Below are 27,165 nucleotides of genomic sequence, written 5' to 3'. Positions count from 1 at the left end.
CCAGTGTCACAGGAAGACGAGATCTGTTTGTTGGTTGGTTTGTTTTCAAACACGCCAGGAAGGTCTATTTCTTCCACGCCTTTCCAGACCCTCTGAAGGAACCGTTTTTCTCTAGTGTGTCAGTATTCTGATACATTGACTTTCTTCTCCCCAGCCCTTCAGGACTGGCCCCACCCTACAAACCCAAACTAATTCCTCGTTATTCCCCAGGAGTGTCATTTGCTCTCCCAGGCCAGCTGCCTAGAATGGAGAAACCCCACAAAGACAGCGCCTGTTTATTTATCAGCTAGTTAGAGGACCTGCGACGTGCAGTGCTGTCCTAGGCAGTGGGGACCGGCCGTGAACAACGGGAACTTGGTCCCTGCCCTCACAGAGCACAGCGGCTGCGCTCCTACTGCTACCCAGCCCCTCCTCTCCGCTAGAGGAGCACCCGCCCTCCTGCTCTCTGCCTGCAAATTCTACCCATCCCCCCTGTTCGACTGAAGCTTGCCTGTGCATCACTGACTGACTCATCGACCTCTTCTCTGAACCTCATCTGCTCTCAGGAGCCTGTAGAACGACGCAGCATTGAACGATACACTGCCCCGGATCCCCTGCTCTTACCTCGTGAATGCCACCGCGTCTCCCCAGCGAGGCCATAAAGCTCTTGAGGGGAAGAACCATGTCCTTTGTTTCTGCTCTGCTTTCCATGTGGTCTGACACACAACTCAGGACGTTTTAAGACTGTATTGCAGATGGCTGATTACTTTCGAAAGTGAACTCCAGAGGAGTTCATTTACCCTTTGTGTGAGTTTCCTATGGCTTCTGTAACAGCTTACTACAGACTTGGCGACTGAAAACAACAGGAATGTATTCTTTTCTAGTTGTGGAGGCCAGATGTCTGAATCAGTAGCACTAGGCCAAAACCAAGGTGGCAACAGGGCCATGCTGCCTCTGGAGGCTCCTGGGGAATTTGTTTCTTGCCTCTTCCAGCTGCCAGTGGCTGCCAGCAGTCCTTGGCTTGTGGCCACATCATCCAGTCTCAGCCACTATGGTCACATTACTTCTCTTCTATCTGTGTCAAATCTCTCTCTGTCTCTCTCTTATAAGGACACTTGTGATTGCATTTAAGACCCGCCCAGATGATCCAGGGTAATGTCACCATCTCAAGACCCTTAACTTACTCACATCTGGAAAGACCTTTTTTCCATGCAAGGTAACCTCTACAAGTTCCAGAGATTATGGCCTAGTATCTTTGGAGGCCATTATTCAGCCTACAACACCCTGAGAGTTAGGCCATTTGATTTAATAAACCTGTAGCAAACAAACAAACAAAATCAATTAACATCATGAAGAATATTATCTCTCTCATCCAGGCATTCCTTATCCAGGAAATTCAAATATCCAACAAATAGCCAAGAATCAGAAAATAATGCCCAAATACATATCACAGTCTGCCAGTAGAAAAGATATTATGAGGTTAAAAATTGCCAAAAGGATTAACCATTGGGAAAGCAATAGTGTGAAATAAGTCAAAAGTATTGGTATTGTTTTTTCTTATGTCCCACAGGATCAAAAGAAGATTGTTTCAAAGTAGGATTGCTGGAAAGATCATGAATTCAGGTTAATTTTTTTTCCTGAGGAAGAGAGTTTTCCTAGTGGGATTCAGCCACAAAACCAATCATTTCCCACCCAAAACTGCAAGTGGAAATAAATATCCATTCCCTTTATTAAATTAGTAGGACAGTTAAGGGCAGTTGGAAAACAGGCTGACTGTGTTCAGTGTAGACTGGATTCCAGCATAACCAGAGAATGACTCGACCACTGGGGTTATTGCCTGTGTCTTCAGGAAGCTAGGGTGAAATCCTGCAGAATCCGGAAGGCGACTGCGTAAAGTCTGAAGACAGTTTTAAAAGAGACAAATGATCATTCAGTGAGCATTGTGAAAAGCTGTGAGATTCTAGTTTTCAGAGTCTAAGTTGTCCTACGTTGAGTTATATCACAATAACTAGATGTTATGCAAACACAGAGGTGGTTTTTAAACCCCCTGCTACATGTATATGAAGAGACAAACAGTGAAAAGCATCAGGCGACAGGAAACTTTGAGGTCCACAAAAAACTTTCTAATGAGAAAGTATTGCTGGTCAAATGAACCTGGTCGACCTGCTGACATGCTAACTTAGTTGGTTAGTGTATATAGTTATCATTTTCCCAATAGCAGGATTTGGGTATTCTCAGATTCTGCCCTTCTTTGTAAGATTCTAAAGAAAGAATTCCATTCACAGTCTAGAATAAAAATACAAATCCCCAGGGGCACCCAACCGTCAGCAGCCAATGGGCAGGCTGCCCTGCTGACCTGGCGCAGGAAGGCGTGGCCCAGGACCGCGCAGGCTCCCTAGGGGAGAGCCCGAGGAGGTGTGATTACCCGGATCACCGAGAACAGGGCATGTTCCAGGCTACACTCTTGAGAAGGTAAGGAAGCGTACCAAGCCTTGTAAAATAATTTTCAGCAGAAGTGTGTTTTTTGCTTGTTTTTTTTGTGTATTTTTTAAAAGAAATGTTTTTTAAATTTCATTTTTATTTTTTATTTATTTATTTTTTAAAGATTGGCACCTGGGCTAACAACTGTTGCCAATCTTTTTTTTTTTTTTTTTTGCTTTATCTCCCCAAACCCCCCCCTGTACATAGTTGTATATCTTAGTTGCAGGTCCTTCTAGTTGTGGCATGTGGGACGCCGCCTCAGCGTGGCCTGACAAGCCGTGCCATGTCCGCGCCCAGGATCCGAACCCCGGGCCACCGCAGCCGAGCGTGCGAACTTAACCACTCGGCCACGGAGCCGGCCCCTCTTTTTTTATTTTTAGAAGAAATTCTCTTCAGTTTTCTGGAAATTTTTCTTAGGAGAAACATCTTCTCTCCCAAAGCAGCTAGATGAAAGGCAATGCTTCACTCTCATCAGTGTAGCTCAAAACCATGTCCTCCAACTCCTCAAGACCCCACTGGGTTCCCTGGGGACCTCAGTTTAATTCCCATCTCAGGATGGGAATCATTTTCACATCACAACATGTCAACTGTTGTCTCCCCTCTTTAAGCTCAGTCTTGGAATGAGAAACGTAAACATCCCTCGAGAGGCAGCTTTGTCTGTCCAGACCTGGTCTCCCGGAAGAGTTATGATCAGCAGGAAAGGAAAACGACCAGCGCTGCCTTTGTTTTCATTGATTTCAGTGACACTTTGAAAACGGAGCATCTAAGCCAAACCAAATCCGTGACCTTGTTCTGACAAAAATCCGAAACGAGGAACTTCATGCAGAACTTTCAAAACTCAGCTGTCTCCAGCTACAGCTGAATGAAAAGCTCAGACTAAAACTGGCAAGCATCTACTTCCTACAAACATGCCTTGCTCCTGGCTAGCTTGTCAGCTCATAAAAACGCCTCTATACAAGCAGCTGTCTCATTTAGGACGCAGCATCCTTTCACGGTCGTCAGTGGGGTGTGCTACCCAGGACCTAGTCCAGGACTCCTGCTCCAGAGCCCAGCCAGCGTGGGGCCTTCCCCCTCCCTGGGATGCCTTTGTTCTAATGTGATGACTTGCAGTTTCAACAAATGGTGATAGAAAATGTCATGCTCTTCATGAAATCCCCTCATCGTTCTGTTTCCCAGAAGCCTGTTTGTGGAAAAAGCCAGCCCCGAAGGCAAAACAGAGGAGATCTCTGAGGTTTCCAATTCTTAATCCTAGCTTTTGCTCTTTGTTGCTCTGGGCTAATTCACTTAATGCCTTTATATCTTTAAATGTTTCCTTGGTGAGTTGGGTAACTTGCGGTGACCACCCTGAGCTAGTTTGCTAGAGAGAAATCAAATGAAAATTATGGCAAACCATTTTGCAAATATAAAGTGGCTGATGAATAACCATAATGGCTTTCCCAAAGAGCCAGTAAATAAACTGATGACACATCCAGGATGCCTCATTATTTCCTGGATTATCCAGAGAGGCACTGTTGGCCCAATCTCAACATGCGCACTCAACATGAGTAGTGGTATACACCATTGTACAGAGCAGGAAGTGGACGGACAGTGGTGAAAAATGAGGGGCCCAGTTACTTTACTCCTCCTGATTCCACCTTTGCTCATGTCGCTCCACTCATCTGGAATGATCTCTTTTCTCATCCCATTCTGCAAATCTTCTCTTGAATTTGTACACTCTCATTCGTTTCAAGCCCAGACTTTATTATTGTAAACTGCATTAGCTTTGACCTTATGGAAAGACAGTTCCTGGTACTCAGAATTCATAGACATAATTCTCAATTCTGAAATGCGTTGGTTAAGTGACAGGCGTAGGACATGTCACTTAACATCTCTGATCTCCAGTTCCTTAACTATTAAAATGGGATTAGGAGTGCTCTCCACAAAATTCCTGCAGAGGTCTTTCCCATCCAGGTTCATTTTGGTGTGGGATGAAGAGATCAATGAGACACTACAGTTATCCTGTGGCAGAGTTACCCTGTGGCAGAGTCTGTTCAGGCCAGATGGCCAGAGCCTTAGATTCCTTCCTGACAGAGCAGAATATATAGGAAACAGCTTGATGGGGCAAAAGATATTCAGAAATCCTTTCTTGGGTCTGCATTATGTAGCAGATACTACTCCATAGCAGTTCCCCCCAAATTCATATGCTGAATTCCTAACCCCCAGTACCTCGGAATGTGACTGTATGTGGAGACAGGGTCTTTAGAGAAGTAATTGAGGTTAAATGAGGTGATTTGATGGGCCCTGGTCTGAAATGACTGGTGCCCTTATAAGAAAAGGAGATTAAGACCCAGACACATAGAGAGGGAAGACAATATGAAGGCGGCCATCTACAGACCAAGGAAAGGGGCTGCACAAGAAACCAACCCTGCAGATGCCTCAATCTCGGACTTCCAGGATGGGAAGAAAACACACTTGTGTTGTTTAGGCCACAGACGGTGCTATTTGTTACGGCAGCCCGAGCAAAGTTACACTTCTCATCTCCCATTCTTCAGAAACCACGCACCACCTAAAACCTGTACACTGCTGAAAACTTTACAGACTTTTTCACTGAGTTTAAACACAAACAAACAAGAGATGACTTGAGTTTTTACTCCAATTTCTTCTTATTCCAATCAGCCTATTTCTCTGTTTTTTCTCTTTTGTAAGAACACATCTTTTGAAATCATGAACAACAGGCAATTCATCATTTCCTCCTTGGATCAGTCAGGACAGGTTAGATTATGCTGCAGTAACAAATAATCCCAAAATCTTAGGAGTTTTTAACAGTTAAGTTTTATTTCTTACACTAAATAAACAGGGGTTCTGCTCCATATTTTCTCATCAGTTTCAGACATTTTACCAACTGGAGGGTTAACAGCTGCTTCGGCAAGTAGAAGAAAACATGGTGAGTCTCTTGTTGGCTCTTACAGTCTGCTACCTGTAACATGAGCAACACAAGTCACTTGCACTCATCCTTCATTGGTCAAAATAAGTCACACGGCCAAGGCAGTATTCAAGGAGTGAGGCAGTACAAACCTGTGAGGCAGGAGAAGAAGCGGAATATCAGTGAGCAGGACCATTCCCTGCTACATAAGGGTAAGGTAAGGTCACAAAACCTTTGGGTAAGGACAACAAAATTCTTACCACAACTGAAGCAGCAGTAATGGAGAAATCCTATGGATTTAGAGGGACAAAAATCCTGCCCACAGGTGACATACCTTAGCTTGACTTTCTATACATGAAACTAAAGAAAGAACATGGACTTTGGAATCGAACCAATCCCCTCCATTTAAGCTAACAGCTTTAGGCTCACCTAAATTGATGTTTATTCATCTATAGCTTTTCTCATAATATTTCTATGGGGATTCAGTAATATTGTATTTGTAAAGCATCCTCCACAGTATCTAAAACCTAATAGATGCTTTTCCCCTGCATCTACTGCATCTTTGAAACTGATATCCAGTGTGACTTTTTTTACCCAATTTCTGGTATTGATCCATGACACTCAGCTGTCTCACCTGGCTCCACACAAACCTTAGCCTTGCCTAAACCTCCAGGCCCTCCCTTCCAGAGTCTTCTTCCTTCTAAGACACCTAGCCTGCCTGGACATGTACCTTCTGAGCATGCTACAGTCACTGTCATGTATTCTCTTCCTTCTCCCCTCTCCTCCTCTCTGTCAAGTTCTGTGCTGACCTCAGGCCCCCACACCATAGGCTAGAAAATGAGGCCAAATGAGTTTAATGCATGATGGTGACTCATTTGTTTTCTCCAGTGTTCACGACACAGGAGTTTCCCCCTCTCCGCACAGGGAAAGCAAGTGTCTCTTACAGATGACTCATGCTGGCTCCCATCTCTCCCTCCCGCTCCCCTGGACTGGAGGAGGAAAAGGACAAGGAGTAGCAGCCACCTCCTCACCCCTCCCTCCCGCAGCAAAGTGAATCAGAGACTCAGCAAACAGCTGGATAATGTGAGTAATTAACCCCTTTTAATTGAGGCAACAGGGAAGGACTGGCCAGGACAGGCGCTTGATCAGCCTCTCTCCTCTGGGTGAAACTGATGCCATCCTCTGTCTCCCCCCGGCTTTTCAGTCAGCACTTGGCCCCAGGGCACTAATGGGGCCAACCAGCCTGTACTTTCACCTGCTGTGGCTCCACACGCACTTCTCTCCAGCTTAAGTCTGAAAGCACCTAGTGTATTGATGGATGTGATAAGCTACGTGTGCATTTGCTTTGGTTGGAAAGCAAGGTCAAGAGCTCTCCTGCTTTATTAACATTTAGGTGAGTGTCCTGGGGCCATTAAGCAAAGCTGAATTAAAGCAAAGAAATATCATTAAACTTGACTTTTTATTATCAATTCCAATTGAAGGCTGCTGCAATTGTCACAATTGTCTGTATAGCATTATACATTTGTATCATCTTTTGGTTTAAAAAGTTCTTTTCATATATTTTCATTTGATCTGCCTGATAGCATAGCATAGTTTTTCCTCACACTATGTATGAAAAACTAAGGTTTGGGACAGGGCACAAAGTGTCACAGCTATTAAGTGACAGAACTGGGACCCTACCACAAGTCTTCTAAAACACATTTCTGTGTTTATGACGCATAGCAGGCCTTGGAATTCAAATACAGAAACCCAAGAAACACCTGTGCTGCTCCAGACCTGGTAATGAGTGTTTTCACATCTGCGACCTGCTATTAACTTGCAGCAAACCTGCAATGATTGCAGGACTGCAAAGTACTTCCGTGTCTCCAAGTGTGTGCGTATGGTGTGAGGGACTGGGGGAAGCGTGGTGGTAAGAAATGAGTCCAGAGAGGCCAAGATAGTGTGGGGGCCTGGAATTGGCAAGCCCAAGATATGTCTCTTTGGCATGATGATTATTTGGCGCTGGTTACTTTGCAGACAGGAAAGCAACTGAAAAGTAGAACTTACTTACCCTTTGTTAGGAGACATTTACATTGTAAAGGAAATTTCCATCTGTAAAGATGCCTCCCTCTCTGTACCAGGAAGAACGGGGATGACCTTCTCTAGAAACTCCTATCAATACAGAATGCAAGTACTTAAATCTGCATTTGTTTATTGTGCTTGTCTGGTAACCTCCTGTAACTGACTCCCCCCACACTCCCAACATCCTCCTTTGTCTTTAGCTGGATATGATATTTAAGGTGGGGGCTTCAGCCATTTTGGAGAGTTGCTCAGTTTACCTGAGTCTCTCCCATGTATATGTGTTATAAAGCTTTGCTTAATTTTCTCCTGCTATTCTGTCTCATGTGAATTTAATTTGTTCTCCGGCCAGACAAACCCAGAGAGGGTAGAGGAAATGTCTTCCTCCCCTACAATAGTTAGACAAATGTTTATTGTTCCCACTTAACATATAATAAAAAGGAATTTGAAAGAGGAGAGAACAGCTAACTGGGGAATTCTAGGTAGAACCGAAAGTCGAATTCAACATTATTTCGCAATACCCCAGCAGATGGATAGACTGAAGGGTGGATGGATGGCGAACCCACTACCCACCACCAGCCTCCTGGGGCGGTTTTCTCCTCAAGAAGCATTGATTCCGATTCCCCAGCACCTGGGTGAGCTCTTTTGACACCTAACATCTGTCCGTTAATAAAAGGAGGTGATGAAAGGTAACCCGAGGAAGATTTAAAAATGATTGAAGCTCAGATGCAAAAGTACCAGTGGGCAGTGCCTCACACGAACAATTACAGCAAAATATCCCAAGTCTGCTGGAATCAGCCTCATGCCTGTAAGGGAGCAACTTAATTACTCCTTTTGTCAGAGATTTTTCCAGATGAAAGACTAAAGACAGGCCCGAGTTGAAAGAACAATAAAGCAGGTAAAAATGTGTATTCAACAAAGACAGAGACCCATTCTGGTGATTGGCAAGCCATTGGTCATGGTTCAGTAACACAGAAATGGTCCTGTTCCCTCTGTGACTCACCAGGTTCTCTTTCAGAAGATTGTGTTGCCAGGATATGAGTGGTTAGCTCAGATAATCTCAGGACGCTCTCTGCCACCGGGTTCTCATTTCCGCAGAGATCACAGGTTCCAGCCAAACGGCCCATGTCTGACATCTCAGGCAAATTAACGGCGGATTTTGAGAAGCAAGTACAGGAAGTCATTGTTCTGGGAGAGCTGGCAGGATTTTCTGAGAGGGGAATATAATATTATGGCCAACTTGCCACCATCACAGTACTCTAGGTCTTTGCCTGCCTCATCTCAATGAATCCTCATAACAACCCATTGAGGGTTGTGAAAGGGGGTTCCTCCTGTCTTAAAAGTGAGGAAACTGAGACACAGAGAGGTTATGTACCTTGCCCAAGACTACACAGCTAGTAATGGCAGAGCCAGAATTGAAACCCAGGTGTGCTGGCACCATATCCCTTACTTATCTTATTTGCTACTCTATATGGACTGTCCTTAGAGAAAGAATAGGAGAGACATGGGCATAAAGATGCTTTTTAAAAACAATATTTTTATTTGATAATATAAATTTCCCTAATTATGAGTAGTCTTATATCCTAGTCTCCATCTTTCTCACAAATCATAAAGGTTCTTCATCCGTCCGGCCTTCTTAAAATATTTCCACCTCATTCTGGAAGAAAAAAGGAGTTCAGTTTTCAGATTCATTTGCTTGGCATTTAGGTGCTAACAAGGGCAATTCATTCACTTCGACAAACACTGGAAGCCCACCCTGCACCACGCCCACAGAGGTGATGCAAGTGCAAATATTTGCTTAGACCGTGAATGACTGACTAATGAAACCAACATGACAGTTGTAAGCAATTCATGGTTCTCAGTTACTACAAACTTTTGTAAAGCACTTTAAGAGTCAGATTTGGCCCCTGGTTTAATTTCACCCAGTCTGCCACACACATCCACCAGCTAAAGTGACTCTAGCGACCAGAATAATACTTCATCTGGGCCAGAGGTTGGAAAACTTTTTCTGTGAAGGGTCAGATAGTAAACACATTCGGCTTCGTGGGCCAGATGGTCTCTGTCACAACTTCTCAAATTTGCCATTGTTGCACAAAAGCAGCCCTAGGCAATGTGTAAACAAATGGACATGGCTGGGTGTCAATAAAACTCTATCTATAAAGACAGGTGGTGGCTGGATCTGACCCACAGACTATCATTTGCCTCCCTCCCAACAAAAAAATGACATCCCCCCTCCTTGCACATCCAGTGTGTATGACCACATCCAAAAGGAACGCCGTAAGTGAACTGCGGAAGAGACTAACCTGACCGCCACGCCAACCGCTGAGCAGGAAGCCCCACACTCTCCTCTCCTGCCCCAGCCCTCCCTTTCTGTGACTCCTATCACATTAGGAAAAGAGGAGTGTGTTTGATTATTTTTGGTTTTAAGTTTTATGCTCAAATCCTGCCTTTTAAAGTAAGGGATATTTTAAATTTTTCACTCAAGAAAAAAAAATAACCCTTAATAAAGGTGTAGTGTTTTGACTTGTTTCTAGTTATAGGCTGTGAGGTGAGAAAGCAGAGCACAACAGGCCACCAGCCTAATTCCAGGGTCTCCAGTGAGGAACAGGGAAGAGGCTTGGCTGGGCCCTTCCCCCCTACAGCACCCTGCCTTCCCTTGCTCCTGTCTCATGCGAACCTTCCAGAAATGGAGGAGAGAGAAGAAACCAGAAATAGTGAGGGAAATGGGATAGATTGTGATAGGATGGCTTTAACTCTATAAATCCGTTTTCTATTTATCTAAAGAACACGGAAACACTAATTCAAAAAGATATGTTCGCTGCAGCATTATTCAGAATAGCCAAGACTTGGAAATAACCAAAGTACCCATCACTGGATGAATGGATAAGGAAGATTTGGTGTATATGTATATATACACAATGGCCATTTGTGACAACATAGGTAGACCTTGAGAGCACCATGCTAAGCGAAATAAGTCAGAGGGAGAAAGTCAAATGCCATCTGATCTCACTCATATGAGGAGACAAAAACAACAACAACAAACAAATATATAGATTAGAGAATAGATTGGTGTTACCCAGGGGGAGGGGGGAGGGCGAAAGGGGTAAAAGGGCACATGCAGACAGTGACAGATGGCAACTAGACTTTGGGTGGTCTACACAACGCAGTCCTCACAGAAACTGAAATTTAATGACGTACACCTGAAATTTACGTAATGTTATAAGCCAATGTTACCTCAATAAAAACAAATAAATTTTTAAAATATTGAAAAAAGAAAACATATTATTTTCAGATTATTACTAAATAAATAAATAAATTCATTTTCTTTCTGTTTTTCTCTCTCCCTGCTTGCCCATATTTCTTGAAGACAGAGAGAGGCCAGAAGGTTTTGCTGGAAATCTGTCATTTAAGCAAGAGAGAAGCAGAAACTGTACCCTAAGCGTGGTGACCCCCGTGTCTGGACTGGCTCCCAATCTGCAAGGACTCCAGTTTCTTTGACTTCAGGGTATCCTATAAGTCAGTCCATGCAGAGATGGCTTTTCCCAGGCTATTTCTATAGATTTCCTACTTCATTTGCATTTATTTTGCCTGCTTGTCAGTTTCAGTAAACACTTTAATTAATTATATATTTTAAAGTGCTTGATCATGTGCTGTATAGAGAAAGGGTACAATTTTTTAAATCAATGAGGAAAAAGAAATCACTGATAGGGCTTATCAGCTGGAACATCTGGTGTTTCACATATAAAAAAGGGGATGGGAAAAAATTCTCCAAATCAGGAATTCTATGACTTTGCCTAGAAATGGTTCTGCCTTGCAATGAGGTTTGTTGTGAAAGATCCCAAAGGTGTAAGAATGAATCTCTCTCAAGCATGGTGACCTCAGGATAGTGACAGGGAGCGACTGGCCCCCAAAAATAAGCAGAGCCAAGGATGTCAATCAAATGGCAGCTCACTGTGCAGAGAAAAAGGTGGGGGCTGCTGTACTCCCTGGGTTAGCGAAGGAAGAAAACCGGGCAAAATACACGTGCTAAAGTCACAGCCGACGAGATGGTCCTGGCTTCCTGCACACAGACGGGCTGGGTATCGGGTAGGCTCAGGCCTACGCTCTGAGGAAGGGAGAAGGGAAGACGTGGGCATCCCGTCTGTAAAAGGAGAAGCCTGTGGAAGGAGGAGTGGCTGAGCTGTCCCAGCAGCTCAGTCCAGCACCCTGCACACGGATGTCTCGCCTAGTGTTTGTACAGCAGCTATAGCATAAATAAGAACAGTGACAGGTGGCAAACACAGGATAAAAGCAGGGCGGCCCTGTGGCCAGGTGGTTGAGTTTGCATGCTCCCCTTCGCTGGCCCAGGGTTTTGCTGGTTCCGATCCTGGGTGCAGACACGGCACCGCTTGTCAAGGCATGCTGAGGTGGCTTCCCGTATAGCACAGCCAGAGACACTCACAACTAGAATATATAGCTGTGTAATGGGGGCTTTGGGGAGAAGACGGGGAAGAAAAGAAGATTGGCAACAGTTGTTAGCTCAGGTGCCAATCTTGAAAAATAAACAAACACAGGATAAAAGTAATAACATCAATAACTACCATTTATTGAGTACCTACTCTGGTGCCAGGTTTTTTCCTGGGCATTTTCACATGTATTATATTTATGCCTTGTAACCTATGAGATAAATGCTGTTATCCTTATCGTACTGTTAAAAAAAATAGGTCAAGATTAAAAATCCCAGCTCAGGGTTACCTAGTTTCAAAAAAGGAAAAGTCAGGATTCAAATCCACTTCTACCCAAATCCAAGGTTTTGGTGGCAACAGCACTAGCTCTGAAGTTGGCCACTGCTTTCAGAGAATCAAGAAGTTGCTTGAATCCCAAGGTAACCACCACCCGTGATTACAGCCAGCCCAACACCACACCAGATGACTCCAGGGGATGACCTAGAGGATGCTCCAGAAGCTCATACCCAGTAAAGCCTTTCTGTCTGCCTCCCACTGCTGGAGAAGCAATGTGTACCGCTTCTGCCTCCAGATCTCCCCCGGGTTCCTCCCATTGACAGAGTCTAACTGGGAGCCCTATTGGCACAGGATTCTGGAAATGTAGTTCCCAGGGTCCAGCCCTGTGATAGGAGATCCGAGACGGGAGCCAGAACAATTCTGCATTGCCTAAAGAAACTCCAGAAGAGTCAAGGATGGGCCCTGCAACAATCTAGAATCCAGGAAAATATGTGAGAGTAGCTATAATCCACTGCAGAGAACTCACAATGAGGGGAGGGAGAGTGTAGACAGGCAACAGTTCAGTGGAAGCAGCTGGTGAGATCAAAGCCACAGAATGAATGTTTTGGCCACTATTTTGCACTCTGACTATATTCTCAAGTTTTCAGGACCTGGGAAGGTACTGTCTTGCAGATTCAAATTTTGAACAGCCTCCAGAAGAAATGTCACGTGTTGCAAAAGTCACTTGCCAGTCTTTCGTAGGCTCAGCAGAGTCCATTTTGAGAGGGCTGGGCACCAACAGCTTCAAGGACATAGGACTCTGAGCTCTGTTTTCCACTCTCAATGAAAATTCTGACCTGTTAGCTGCCCTACTTCTCTGCTCACCTTAATTTCTTCAGGAAAGGCTTTAATATTAATGGCTGAGTTAGCTGAAATGACTTAAGAGAAATTTTGGTTAATTTTTCACTTAATTTCAATTATCAAAGCTATATTCTTATCCCCTATTTCCTGAGAGCAATTACTTTCAATTCTTAGGGCTCTTTCTTTCCTCCATATTTCTTAATAGTATGCTTATACTGCTAGTCGTTGATTTTTCCATTTAGATATTATCTATTGACTCCATACTATTGAGAATGAGAAATTAGCTTTTATATAATTCAACACACATGCACACACACAAACACACAGCCCTTGCTTTTCCACTCATCTTCCCAATATAATTTTTTGGGTTAAATCAATATTCATTATTACATTATCTTGATTATGTAATACTTATTCAGAGCTGCATCATGTAGTTTTCTATATTTCTTTTCTTGTTAACTCTGTATATTTCTTAGAATTAGTAATCATTTTTTCCCCTGACTTAGTTTTTCAGTAATTGCTAATTCAGCTGCAAACTCTCTACCAGAAGGAATAATCTCCTTTTAATAGCTTGAAACACATCTCTCAGTTTCCTATTTTTCTTAATGATACACTCGCCTCCCCAGAGCTTCCACCCTTCTGTTCCAATTGAGAACAACTGCTCTCTGGGATTCCTGCCCACCTGCACTCTGAGATCACCTGTCACCACCAACCAGAGAATTGAGCACTGTGTCTCATGGCATGATCCCAGGGAGCTCCCTTGAGTCTTCCCCTCTCTCTATGGTACCAGGTGGTGGTGGAGATGCGGGGGGTGGTGCTGGTGGTGATGGAGATGGTGGTGGTGGAGACGGTAGTGGTAGAGATGGTGGTAGTGGCAGCGGCGCTGATGGTCACATATCCCCTCAACTGAGCAAAATGCTGTGTTTAGCTTCCCCTCCGTGTCATGACTCCCCTTCCCTTTCTAGATGGTCCCACATGTGTCCCTGGCTTGTGAAAGTAGGAGGCTGGTGCATTCCAGCGCCGGAGAGTCTCTCAGCATGCCTGTGGTCAGTCTGCCTGAGTGGGAAATAACAGAGAGATACCAAAATACAAATGCGTGGGAAGGGTTTCCAAGAAGAAGTTATCCAAACCAGTTCTGGAAATAGATGATAATGTTATTTCCTTAAACACAGGATACCACAAAGAGAGAGAGAGAGAGTATAATAAAGGGTACAATGTAAAAATTAGTTTCAAAATGCCAGCGTTTTTCTCTTTTTTTAAGCCAAGTGCTTTGTGCTAAGTGTTGTCACCAGCGGTCTATGAGTGCATTCTGTATAGGCCCAGTGCCCAAAGGCTTTTTCCAAATCCATTTTCCAAAATCATTTCTAAGGCTGTTGCTCCATTGAGTACAGCCTTTGGCTGCCTTCGTCAAAGTCAAGTATTGGATGATAACTGAACTACTGAAAAGTTTGGTTAGCTGAGGCTTCCCGGGAGGCCAAATAACAAAAGGAAGAAAAGCAGTATTTTACCATGCCTTCCACAGAGATTATAAACTGCAGCTGATTCAGACCTTGAGTGAACAGCATTTCTGCCCATTGCGCACACAAGACAGCACTGCCCATCACTCTGTCAATGTTAAATATCAATAAATAAATAATGTAGTGTGAATTGTAATGTCAGGCTTAGCTAGCATTTTAATTACTAAAATTCTCTAATAAATGGTATTTTCAATAAATTTCTGATTATGACCCCTCTCCTGCCTTAGTAGAATCATACAAATCAATACAAATGATTTACATATCTGGAGTCATTTTTTTAATTGAAGACTAATTTATATACAGTAAGATACATAAGTCCTAAGTATACAGCATGGTGAATATTTATGTGTGTAAACACCCATGTTATCACTATCCAGATCAAAATATGGAATACTTCCATTACCCAGAAGGTTCCCTCATGCCTGCATGCCTGTTTGATGCATTTTTAATGGTAAACATACTTTATTCTTTATTGATAAAGAATTTATTAACCGTACCTTATTCTATATTGATAACTTTCTTCTAATGAGAATATTTGATTAAGCAAAACCTTGACCATGCCAGGAAGAAAAGAAGCTAACATTTATCGGGGAAATGCAATTTACCAAGCACTTTGACATCTCGTGCTAATCCATTAGGCAGGTGCAATTATCTCCACTGAGACAGTGTAGAAGCTCGGGCTCTGAGAGGTTAAGGGACCTTTCCAATGTCTTACAGTCGGTAAGCAACTCCAGTCTTTTTTTTTCCGTTTAATCACACTGCCAGATACTATAGCTTACTACACTTTGCAGATAACAAGAGGTGTTTGGGGGTTTGTTTTAGCCAACTCATTTATTTATGCCAAATAAAGAAAAGTGATAAAGGATAAATAAAATCCATAGAAAATAAAAAGCACTTATCTGCTAGGTAACCTTAAAAATAGCTTTATCTACTCATTTACTTTAACAATCGCAGAAAAAGAGAGAGTGCCTATATTCTAACTATGCTTTAAAAACAAAAAGGTATTGCTTTTTAATCTCTTTGAAATGGCTACCTGTGTGAACTTGATTTTCACCCTCGTAAACTCATTTTTCAGATCTAGTTGAGGGCAAGGGATAAAGGAGCAGTGTTAACCAGACTCCTTAAATGATCTGCATTTCACCTGATCCCAGGGACCAGGTGCCAACCGGCCAGGTCACGGGAGTAGAGGTGTCCCGGTGCCCTGGTTAGCAGTCCTCAAGGGCCAGTTCCTGTGACCTCATGGCTTCACCACCAACTGTCCCAGTTTGCCTGTGACTGTCACAGTTTCAGCACTGAAAGTCTAGTGTCCCGGGAAATCCCTAAGTCATAGGCATTTGGGGCTGGTTGGTCACCCTACTTGTCAGAGTACCTTTAAAAAGTGTTGTTTTTGGTCTTTGGGATTCCAAAGGATGGTTGGGAAAGTGAATAAGATCATAAATGCAAATTATTTCAATTTGATCACCAAAAAGTAAAAAGAGAATAGATATGCATCTGCTTATACAGAGGTAAGAAATCAGCAGGTGAACGTGGAACAGTCATCTCACCACATCCAGGGAGGGCTCCTGGTGCTGGTTGCCAGGGACGCGGCGAGCTCTCTGCCCCACCTTCTTGGGCTGGTGGAATTAAATGGATGCACATGTATGACTCCACTAATCCCGCATCACTGAACTGTGCCCCCCAGCCTGCTTCGAGGGGCTGTGAGGATGGGAGGCAGGGAAGAAATGGAGATGACCGCAGACACCCTCCACCCGCCTGGACCAGCTTCGCACTTAGCCATTTTATCTTTTGAGCTTCCTCACAAGACTTCATTTAAATAATAGGTTTTATGATGTTTCTAAAAGTCTGAAAGCCATAGCATTAATCTCTGTACTTACAGTGTGTAAATAGCAACGCTCTCCGAACAATCCTTTCCAGAAGAGGAACACTAAAGTCTTCTGGGAAGAAGGAGATGCTGAGTCAAGAGGCATCAGGTTCAAATCCTGGGTCTACATTTGCCGTCTGTGTGCCCATGAAGTTTCTTTATACGTTCTGAGCTTTAATATCTTCATTTGTTTAAAAAAAAACAAAATGTGTGTGCATGCTTGTGTATGTGTGTGTGTGTTATATTAGCTCAAAAGGTTGTTGAAAAGATTAAATATTACAGTATTCATGAAAGTAACTAGCATTGTACCCAGGCGTATAGCAAACACTGAATTACTGGCTAATCTGAAACTGAGTCAAAGTGTTAAAAGCATCCGTGCACTAGCAGTCTTCAAGCCCCGTGAATGTTTCCACATTGGCCCTCCTGCCCCCACCCCAAGCTCAGCACTCAGTTACAAACTACGCAGAGGACTCCATAGCTGAGGGTCTGATCTCCCAGATGCCAGGATCTAAAGCCAACTCCAGGCTGAATCCATCCCAGGGACTGTAGCTTTAGAGTTGTCCTCCAGGCCCAGAAACCAACAGAGAGGTCTCACAGCAAAACAGGTGAGTGTGTGTGAAAGGAGGGGAGAACGAAGAGGTGTGGTGGTGGGCAGCGCTCCTCCTGAATGAGCATGGCTGGGCGGAGCGGGGTTGGTTCACACAGGATAGGACACACTGGTGGTCAGCATGCTCTGGGGATTCTGAACAGATAGGGAAGTGGTAGTGCTGGGAAAGAACCAAGAGAGGGACAGACTGAGGAAAGAATGCAGGAAGGCAGCTGCAGAGATGGAGAAGATGGATGAAGTTGGGGAGATCCAACCCCAGAAACACTGCCAGGAAGTAGAGAGGCTTTTATTCAACATCATTTCCAGTTAACCACAGCTACGAATGCTTAGAACGCACGCACCCCCGCTCCCACCAGAAGATGCTGTGCCGGTGATTCCCATGTCAATGAAAGTCACCCTTGGTGCTCGAGATCATCACCTGCCTCCAGTACCCACCTGGCTGAACGAGCGACCCCGCCCAGCAGCAGCAGGGAAGCCCCTCGCAGCAGCATTACCTGGGAAGCCCTCAATCGCAGCCTCTGAGCAGCCTCCCGGGCTGCTCAGAGGCTCCAGGCCCGTTCCCAAGCTTAATCAAGAACTCTAGCTCCTTGACAACTCCAATTCTAACCACCATCATTTGGCAAGGATTTGTAGGCACTGTCAAGTCAGCTACAGTTAAACTTGAATCAAGTTTGGTAGAAACTCTCTAAATCAACTTTTACCTCCACTTAACCAGACTGACTAGGTTAACCAACACTAGGAGTGATCATAGAATTTATTGCCCAGGACCTCCTGAAGGGTGAGAAGGGAGCTCTTAATGATTAAGCCAGGACAATACGCACAAACTGGGACATGAGGTTACACCTAACGCCGTGTCCCTCTTTCAAACCCGCTGACCCGTGGCCCGGCACAGACTGCGCTCCGGCAGACCCCGCGCTTCTGCGCCCACCGGCTGAGCTATAAAGAACCCTTGTCTTCATTCCCAGACATGTTTATGCCCAATGTTTTATTATTATAATTACGTAATTATATTAAATATTATGTAAACTGATGAGATTTTAATGTAAAAAGAAAATTCTGTTCTGTAAAACTTCAGTTGGATATCTCAAAAAACTCAAAAGTGAGTTGCTATACAAACAGATGTCCATACCAGTATGGGTAAGGCAACCGTAAAAGGGTCGGAGAAAAATGTACCAAAACTCTAGTCTAGACAGAGACTCCACTCGGCTCACTTCACAGATGTTTTCAAGATCTCGCTCCACTTTAAAGAAACTGAAACTGCATGTTGTAAATGATGCATGAGGAGAGCGGTTTATAGAAGAATGAGGACATGCAACTCCAAACAATGAACTCACAGCCAGGAAAAGTTGGCCCTTACAGTAAAAGATAATCCATGCATTTTAAGTTTAAACTAAAAGGTTTAAGAGATATAGATACAGATACAGATTTTCTTTAATTCCCAGCTTTAGCAGACTTTACCCACTAACCAACAACCTCTCACGCCTTCTTTGACTCTTGGCAAAATGACAGCAGGTCCTCTGTCTACAGACTTAAGCCAAGTCTTAGAGTAAGAGGGCTCGCACCCACACAGGACATTTCATATCACACTCCAACAATTACTCAAGGTAAACTCATTGACCACACTTTGTTTAGGTGATGAATCTTAGGGGGAGATTTTACCCCTGACTGAAAAAAGACCTAGGAAGAATGAAACTAAAAATGTCCGCTGCTCTGCAAACAGTGTTTCTGGCAATAAATATATGGAAGAATTTACTGGACCATAACTTCCTACTACAAACAAATTATGGTACAATAAGCAATTTTTATGGAAAATAGATCCGTATACCTTTTATCACAATTAAATTACTGCCAAAACATACACATTTTAACGAGAGGAAAAAGCACTAGTGACAGAAAGGACATAGAGGTCGCTGTCATTGAAAACAAATTGAAAGTCAGCAAGTTAGCCGAGGTGTGAGAGGTTGAGGGTTAGGGGGCTGTGAGGGAGTAAAGAGGAATCTGTGTTGCTGTAGTAAGAGGAACACAGCAGTAATCTTACCCTATTCAGATTACCCTGACCCTTATTGGAGAAATCACAAGTCCATCTCTGTTCAGAAAACTATTAAAAGGATATAAAGAAAATAATAATACTAACAGCCATGTGTGCTTACCCCATATCAGGCACTGTTCAAAGTGCTTTATATCTGTTAATTCATTTAAGGAAAAAGAGTGAGTTTAGAGATGAATGAAAGAGAAGATTTAAGGAATGGAAAATGGGTCCTTGCAGATATCGGTCCTCAGAGGACCAATAAGGGGATAATGGTTACAGTGTGACAAAGAGATCTCAGCTGGACAGAAGGAAGAAACTGTTCGGCCATCAAGCTGATCAAACACTGGAGTAAAGTTGGTTGGGTACTGTGGCTCCAGAAGGCCATTTGCCCAGGGAAGGAGCCAAGGTTCAAGGAAGCCAGGAGAGGGCTAAGGGAGCTGACTGGCTAAATGGAAGGTGGCAGAGTAAGCCCAGACAAGCCCCAGACCCAGAAGGAAAGCCGTCACCAAATCCCACCCAGCGCCAAACCAAGGGGCCACAGTGAGAAGGTCACCAGGTCTTAGAAGCTGAGTCTTGAGTCGCGGATGGGGCCTGACACGTGGAGGGGACAGCAGAGGCCAGAAGGCGGGGTCTGACCAAGCCAGCTGCAGGAAGTGTCGATCTCAGCAGGTTGGCAGCTGCTCTGCCCTAAGTCTTTTGGAGCACGTTGTGTTCATTGTAAAGCAGTCCTACTCTGAGTTGTTATCTGACATCAAGAGACTTGCAGGAAAACTCACTGGGCTAAATAAGTAAGGGATTTCTCTCAATGGTTCAGTTATTTATCCTCCCTTGTCTCAAAGCAATGTTTGGATGAGATGATCACAATGTATCTACAAATTTTACCGTTCTATGAAAAATATGGAAGAGATGAAAGAAGAGAGGGTGGGACAAAGGAAGGGAATGAGAATTTAAATTACCATCGATGGAAGTCTACTGTTAAGTTTTAATATGAGGGACCGACCTGAAAGTGGAAACAGGTGAGAAATCATGCAGGCAAGCTGGTACAGAGGTTCTGAAACAGCAACCCACGGCAGGCCAGACACATCAGACCCACCTGAGACGCCTTCTAAACAACGCATTCCCAGCTATTTTCCTAGACCTATGAAGTCAGACTCTCCCGGCACGGGACAGGTTCTCTCCATTTTTTAAAGTTCCTCAGGTTTTTCTGATGCACAAGGAGAGCTGGGAACCTCTGACTTTGCAGACACCCTCAGTTTTGGGGGCCACTGACCAAAAAGAAGTGAGAGGTTTTTGCTCAGCGATGCTCGGGGAGCTGGGGCAGCAGCGCTGGTCCCATCCAGCGCAGGTATTTCCCACCAATAGGAGAGAGGCTTTTTTGACTCAGGACCTGATGAGAAAATGAGACAATGTTTAAGGAAATACAGTTCCCTAGGACTAAATGAACTGAATACATATAACTTATAGTTTTCTTAAGCAGAATTATGTACCGTAAAACTTAGATAATTGCAAGTATTAATGCCCTCCTCTGTAGGACAGTGGTGAAGCCCTTAGCCAGGACCACTTAGAAGAGAAGCCCTGTCTTCATCGAGTCCAAACCTGCATCTTCTTCCATCATGTGCTCTACACCCAGGGTGGTCCTTTTGCACTGTTTCCTGCTGTCAGCTCGAATATGCTCGTCATAAAGAACTCTTGCTTTTTGTGTCCGCAGTTACTCAAGGTCCAATGCCTACTGTACAGGTTTGCTTCCACTTAAGACATCAACTATATTACTATTGCTATTTCTATCTGTACTCCTAATTGCTTTTATACAAACTCATGTAACTAAAGAAACTTCTAACAATACAGCTGTCTCATATGAGTTCCTTTGAATGGAACTGTGGTCTGCTCAGGGCTTCAGATCGTTCCAGTGTCAAAGAAAAAAAAAAAGAGAAAAGAAATCACTTCTGAATGGAGCATGTAACTAAAGTCTAGCTCCTTTCCTTGTGTTGTATGTGTCCCAATGTGCTGTAAATGTTCCCTTATCTTGCATTTATCACAATGTGCTATAAATTTGTGTTTAATTGTTTATCTCCACCATGAGCTTTGACAGGTCCAGGAGGGTAGGGAGCATCTGTGTTATCCACTGTTGAATCACATACCTAGCTTCGTGCCTGGCTCATATAAATGCTTCATAAATATTTATGGAATTGAGGGATAGATGGATAAATGATTGTTTCCTGCTGTAACCACCATATTTTTTTGACAAAAGTACTACCTGCCATTGAGCCCCCAGAGAACAGATGGTATCACACTCATTTGTGTGCCCTCAGTACAAATGTTTGAAGAATGACTGAATAACCTAGGGTGGAATCAACCAAGCCATGTGATTCATTGCTTTGTTGCCCAGAACCTTCTACGAGAGCTGCATAAGCTTGTATATTATCTGAATCAAATCAGAGGATTCGGCAGACATTCTCTGAGCATGAATAGTCTGGCTTGTGAAACAGCTGAATATCTTAACATTCCCAAGTTTCCAAGTTGTATATAGAGTAAATAATTTGCAATCAGGAATTGTCCTTGTTAGGGAAATTAGTGCTCAGAGAATCCCAACTCACACACTATTAAACTGAAGAAACAAATTCCCTGTCCATTTACCAGAGCCCTCGTTTCCTTATGGCATCATCTGAGATGAGTCAGGAGCAAAAAGGTCAACAGTGTCAGAAATGTAATCTCTGATTTCCTGCACAGTCGAAAGCTGAGAAGTAGGATTTGAGAATTGAGGTGTACGGCCGAAACACTCCTTCCCTCACCTCACTCCCCTCAAATCCACTCAACCAGGTGAAGTTTGGTTACTCAGGCAGACTATGGAAAGCAAGATTTTCCTGTTTCCACTTTCAAACATAAACTGGTCACCTATAGGAAATAAAACATGATTCAGAGTTGGGTCAACATTCTATTGTTAGGGAGTCAATACACACAGGTCAGCTACGGACCTATAGAGACAACCTGGAAGAATCTGAGGTGCAGAATCAGAAAGGAAAATTAGAGCTAACAACTAGAGAGCATTTGCTGTTTCCAAGCATTGCAATGACTATCTAGGACATCTTCTTGAATCTCCATGGTAACCCAGGAGGTAGAATCTATTATTATCACTCTTTTATAGATAAGGAAACTGACATCCACAGACGTTAAATAAACTTCCCAAGATTACACATTATGTAAAAGATGGAGCCAGGATTCAGTCCCAGACAGATGAAAAGGTGACAGTCGAAGCCAATCATTGAACAGCTGAGTTAAGAAGCAGAGGAATGAGTGAGCGCCCTGAAGGTTCCTGTGGAGTTCGTGGAGTGTGGAATACAGGTAGGACTTTCGTTCCAGGCAGTTCAAACAGAGGAGGGGGCTGTCGCATCATGGTGGGAATAGGTGAGAAGACAACCAATCTGCCGCAAAATTAAGGGGGACAAAAGAGTCCCAAATGATATGTTATCTGTCTCCCACAAAGCCTATCCCCAGAGAAGTTGCCTGATTTCTCTTCTACAAAACCAGTCCTTGGAGGCTCAGAGGAGGCAGCCTTTTTAATACCTTATCGGCTCCTGAAAAAATATGGTTTCCTTGCTAATCTCATTACATTTGGGAGTAACAAGAATCACTAAACAAAGGCGGGTCTTTTCCTCATGATTCATCCACTACCCGGTAGCCACAAACTTATGAGAATCGCCATTATTTCCGTTAACACTGCTCTGCTCAGGAAACAAGACACCTAATCATAACCTATTCTCTGGGTAGTCCCAAGCATGTTTTGTTCTGACATCCCTCATCCTGCAGCGAGTGCAATTCAGTTTGTAGCTGGATGCAGCCAGTGTCTGTCATCTGCTCCATCAAACTCACCTGAGGGTGGCACGAAGCCATGTCCCTGCAATCTTTACTTTGGTCCTCAAATGCTCTGAGGAGCCAGTTTAGCCCTGAGTGTCCCTGTGGGAATCATGAACTGGGCACACATTAGACAATTGCAGCAATACTTCTAGGCGTCTCTCTCAACAGCAGGCCCCTCCGAGCAAGCATTCTTTGTATAGCAGGGTCAGAACTCAGTCCCAGCTCCCAGGTCTCAACCCCAATCTGCACAGAAACTTCCCGTCACAGTTCTAATGAGCAGACTCAGCTTTCGTAGTGGATGGCCAAAGGCAGGAGATGAAGTAGGGATTTGGAGCCCAAAGGTCAAGGCCAGGAAGACCAGAGCAAGTACAGAGGGTCTGGAGTAAATGGACCACTCCCAATGAGGGTCAATTTTATGTGTCAACTTCACTTGGCCATGGGGTGCCCAGATACTTGGTCAAGCATTATTCTGGGTGCTTCTGTGAGGGTGAATGAGATTCACATTTAAATTAGTAGGTTGAGTAAAGCAGACTGCCCTCCCTAACGTGGCTGGGCCTCATCCAATCAGTTGAAGGCCTGAATAAAACAAAAAGGCTAACCCTCCCCTGAGTAAAAGAGAGTTCTTCTGCCTTCAGACTTGAACTGAAACATCTACTCTTCCTGGACCTCGAGCCTGCTGGCCTTAGGACTAAAACTGTATCGTCAGCTCTCCTGGTTCTCGGGCCTTCAGACTCAGACTCCAAGTAAACCGTTGGTTCTTCCAGATGCCCGGCTTGCTGACTCACCCGCAGATCTCAGGACTTGCCCATCTCCATAATCACATGAGCCAATTCCTTAGAATCAATCTTTTACATAGATAGAGATACAAATATACAGATGGATAGATGTTAAGTATGGAATACATACAATATCAAATACAATAATATATATATATATCCTATTGGTTCTGTTTTTCTGGAGAACCTGACTAGTACACTTCCCTTGCATTTCAACTCTCACACCCATGACCCACAACCACACCTTTGGACCTTGTTACCACCTGGATCTGGATTTCAGCACGCCACTCTGACTACAACTTCCTATCCCTTCAGCTCCCTGAGTCCTTACACCCACCACACCCTCTCTTTGACTCACTGAGATCTCCCATCCTTGACTGACTTCTAATTCAGCCCTTACTATACTTGCTTCCTGCTCTACCTGTCAGGGCTTCAGGTCCATCACCCAGCATTTCTTGTCACTGTCAACTCCTTTGCCTATAGTGGACCATATTCACTCGGAAAAAGCCAAATTCCAGATCAATCCCACTGCCTGCCTACCTTTTCCACATTTAGAGCCAGGCCACTTAGAACACCACAAATACTGATGCCCCTACAAATTTGGACTTTATTGACAACGCTTTCTCTGGTTCCTCCTCCTCTATGCCTGGCCACTCACTCTCATTCTCTCACTGGGCCTCTGCTTCTCTCCCCTGCCCCAGGAGGCCATCCTCCAGCCTCTTCTCTGCATAGACTCTTCCTGGATGACCATCTACCCCCATGCCTTTAACCTCCATCTGTATCCTGACTACTCACCCATCTACATCAGCAGCACTGGTCTCTCTCTGGATTCCAAATCCAGTTTCTCCTAAGCAGCTGCAGGCACTCCAATTCGACATCCACAAAAGGAACTCACGATCTTTTCTCATCCCCCTTCACGTTACCCACCGCTAACAACCTATTCTCTTTACACTTCCTATTTCAGTGAATGACAACACCACCTCCTTCGTGGTTCAAAATAGAAACCTGGGACTCATGTCCCACATCTAAACAGTCACTAAATTCTGTTTACTCTTACCTCTTTTATATCTTCCAATTGGTGTCACCTTAGTTCCTTACCAGTTCCAATTGGCTCCTTACTTCAAGATTTTATTGTTTTCTTATCTGGATGAATGCCTCAGTCTTATCTGCCTTTCTCAAATCTGCAATGAGCTTTCTAGTCATTCAGTCAATAAGTATTTTTGAGAACATACCATGTGTCAGAAACAGTGCTGGGGATATAATGAGAAACAAACACAGACCCAGTGTCTGTCTTCATGAGAATTACACTCTCTCACATCCTTTTTCTAAAGAATGAATTCGCATTCCCCCTTTACAGGCAAGTGGTACAGAGCAGCCCCTCTGGTCTGAGGCCTACTTCCTCCGCTGCTAGGATGTGTGCTTGGGCAAGTAAACAACACTGTGCTCCAGCTTCCTCACCTGTAAAACAAGGATTATAAGCGTGCCCACACCCAGGGCTGGTGGCCACGGATACACACCGTGGGGAGTAGCAGTGCTTTACAGCTGATGTCCATTCTGACTCGACGGTCACCAATCATGACCACGCCAGGTTGGTTGTTAAATATTTGTAGGTCACCCTTGCTCACTTCCTCAGGTTGATGTGAGGATTAAATGAGCTGACACATGTGAAATGCATAGAACAGCACTAGCACTAAGAAGTGCTCAGTAAATATTAGCCAATTTAAATTCAATAGATGATTTCCCATCCCATAGTATACAAAGCTCTCCATTTCTCGCTGCCGGATCATCTTACCTTCTGTTCCAGCCACACCAAACTCCTTAGTTCCCCGAATAGGTCATTTTCTTTTTTTCCCACCTTTGTACCTTTACCCACTCTACTCCCTCCACCCGGACCACCCTAACCTCTCATGTGTGTACAAATACACACAGAAACACCTGGAGAATGCCTACTCTTTCTTCAACACTTAGCTCACATTTTTTAAATGACTCGGGTTGGGTAAACCATCCCTGATGCCTGACTCCCCTCTTTGGTGTCCTGCCTACCGTCATTTGTTAACTACCATCTATTGCTATGGCCTTCTCAGCATCTGTTCCCTTAGTAATAGCCTCACCTCTCTTTCCTTTGAGAAACAGCTCCTCTCCCACTACTCATTCCGTGTGAGTCTACAGTGTCTGCAAGCACAGTTTGCTGCCCTCCAGCTACATTACCCAGATGCAACAAATCACGGTAACCCATGGCCCTGGTGACAGTGGTTGGTCCAAGGTATAGGGATGTAACACAAACTTAGCAATAAGAGTCCCTGCCTCTGGATTTTTGTAACTGGGGCTAGAAGGGAAGGTTTCTTGCATGTGGGGTCAAGGAAGTAGAAAGATGTAGCACAGGGGCTATTTATAATCACATTCTCATTAAATTCTAACTAAGGAATCCTGATGTATTCTTAGAACACATAGGGCTTGCCTCTCTCAAAGCCCATTGACTCACTGATTGGAGTTATCTGTTTGGCAGGTGCTCAACAATGTTTGTTAACCGACTGTCTCACGTTCGGATGTACATAATTTCTAAAGGGAATACTGAAAATTGGATACAGGTAAATCCCACCTTTGGCCACACTAGATAGTATGTCACATCTCGCTCTAATTTACAACAGGAATAGGTTCCCTCTGATTACTTGAAACTTCGGAGGAAAGAACCATCCTTCACACGTATCTCGAGGAGAGAATGTATGAGTCTGTCTACAGCTTGAAACCTAGAGACTGAAAATTAAGCTATAATTGACCAGAGCTCAAATCTTTCCTCTAGCGTGAAAAATCTTTTTTGCACGTTGACCCTTTGAAGCTAAAACGGTAGAAGACATTAAGGGAAGCCAAACAAGGATCTTTTTGTTTGTTTACTATAGAAGAGAAAAGAAAGAAAACAATTTAGTGAAGCTGGAAAATAACTTATCTGAAATGAAAAAAATGCAGGCTCCAAAACTTCTGTAGCCATTGAGTCGCCAAGAACACAGGGACTCTATTGTGCATCCTCGCTTCCTCCACGCCAGATCTAGAAATTAGAAATAATATTATGTGTCCTGGCTAGTCTCACTACAGCTTAATGAGATTATTTCTAGAAGCCCTTTGACTTCAAAAAAGTCATAGGAAAATTCAAAGAACTTTTATTACAAAAGGTTTCAATTTGATTAAAAAGCCCTTGCCGCCTCCTTTGTGAGTCATGCATGTTTCCCACTGACTTTCTATGTGTCTCTATTATCAGCATTAAATATTTATTTTAGGTCTATTGAAGTAAAATATTATTCTCCCAGCTCTCAGCCCAAGGTGATTTCTAATGACTATTTAGTTTTTATGATGATTTTTAACATTTGCGTTAATAATAGAAGAATCTGATGTTAAATTGAAGGTTATTAAAATCGGCCTCCTTTCACATTGTCTGAATGTTGAAAAGATCTTTTTACTTTTTTAACATATTTTTCCTTAATTGCATGAGAATACACTTAATTGTTATTTAGAATTTGTATAGCACATTTGTATGGGCAAAGACTTGA

The 27,165-nt window shown here is 43.7% G+C and overlaps 2 long non-coding RNA genes across 4 annotated transcripts in view; one reads left to right on the top strand and one right to left on the bottom strand.

The window, feature by feature from the left end:
* Nucleotides 1-318: 318 nt before the first annotated feature.
* Nucleotides 319-8,428, top strand: LOC139045068 (uncharacterized). Of its 2 annotated transcripts, none has more exons than XR_011502713.1 (3): nucleotides 319-2,451; nucleotides 3,069-6,445; nucleotides 7,088-8,428. It is a non-coding gene; the product is annotated as an uncharacterized lncRNA (long non-coding RNA). The 2 variants fall into 2 exon arrangements; XR_011502712.1 differs by having other exon boundaries at nucleotides 7,085-8,428.
* Nucleotides 5,379-27,165, bottom strand: part of LOC123277101 (uncharacterized) — a 102,545-nt gene continuing 80,758 nt past the window's right edge. Inside the window, exons 3-4 of one of the 2 annotated variants that reach the window (XR_011502710.1) lie at nucleotides 8,424-9,077; nucleotides 5,379-5,514 (exon numbers count right to left, since the gene is read on the bottom strand). This is a non-coding gene — a long non-coding RNA (uncharacterized lncRNA). The remainder of the gene's footprint in view (nucleotides 5,515-8,423; nucleotides 9,078-27,165) is intronic. The other variant, XR_011502711.1, reaches the window with a different exon arrangement.

This window comes from Equus asinus, chromosome 4 (assembly GCF_041296235.1).
Source record: "Equus asinus isolate D_3611 breed Donkey chromosome 4, EquAss-T2T_v2, whole genome shotgun sequence".
Lineage (NCBI taxonomy): Eukaryota > Metazoa > Chordata > Mammalia > Perissodactyla > Equidae > Equus > Equus asinus.
The sequence above is the reverse complement of the archived record's forward strand: the minus strand, read 5'-3'. Positions and strand labels throughout refer to the sequence as shown.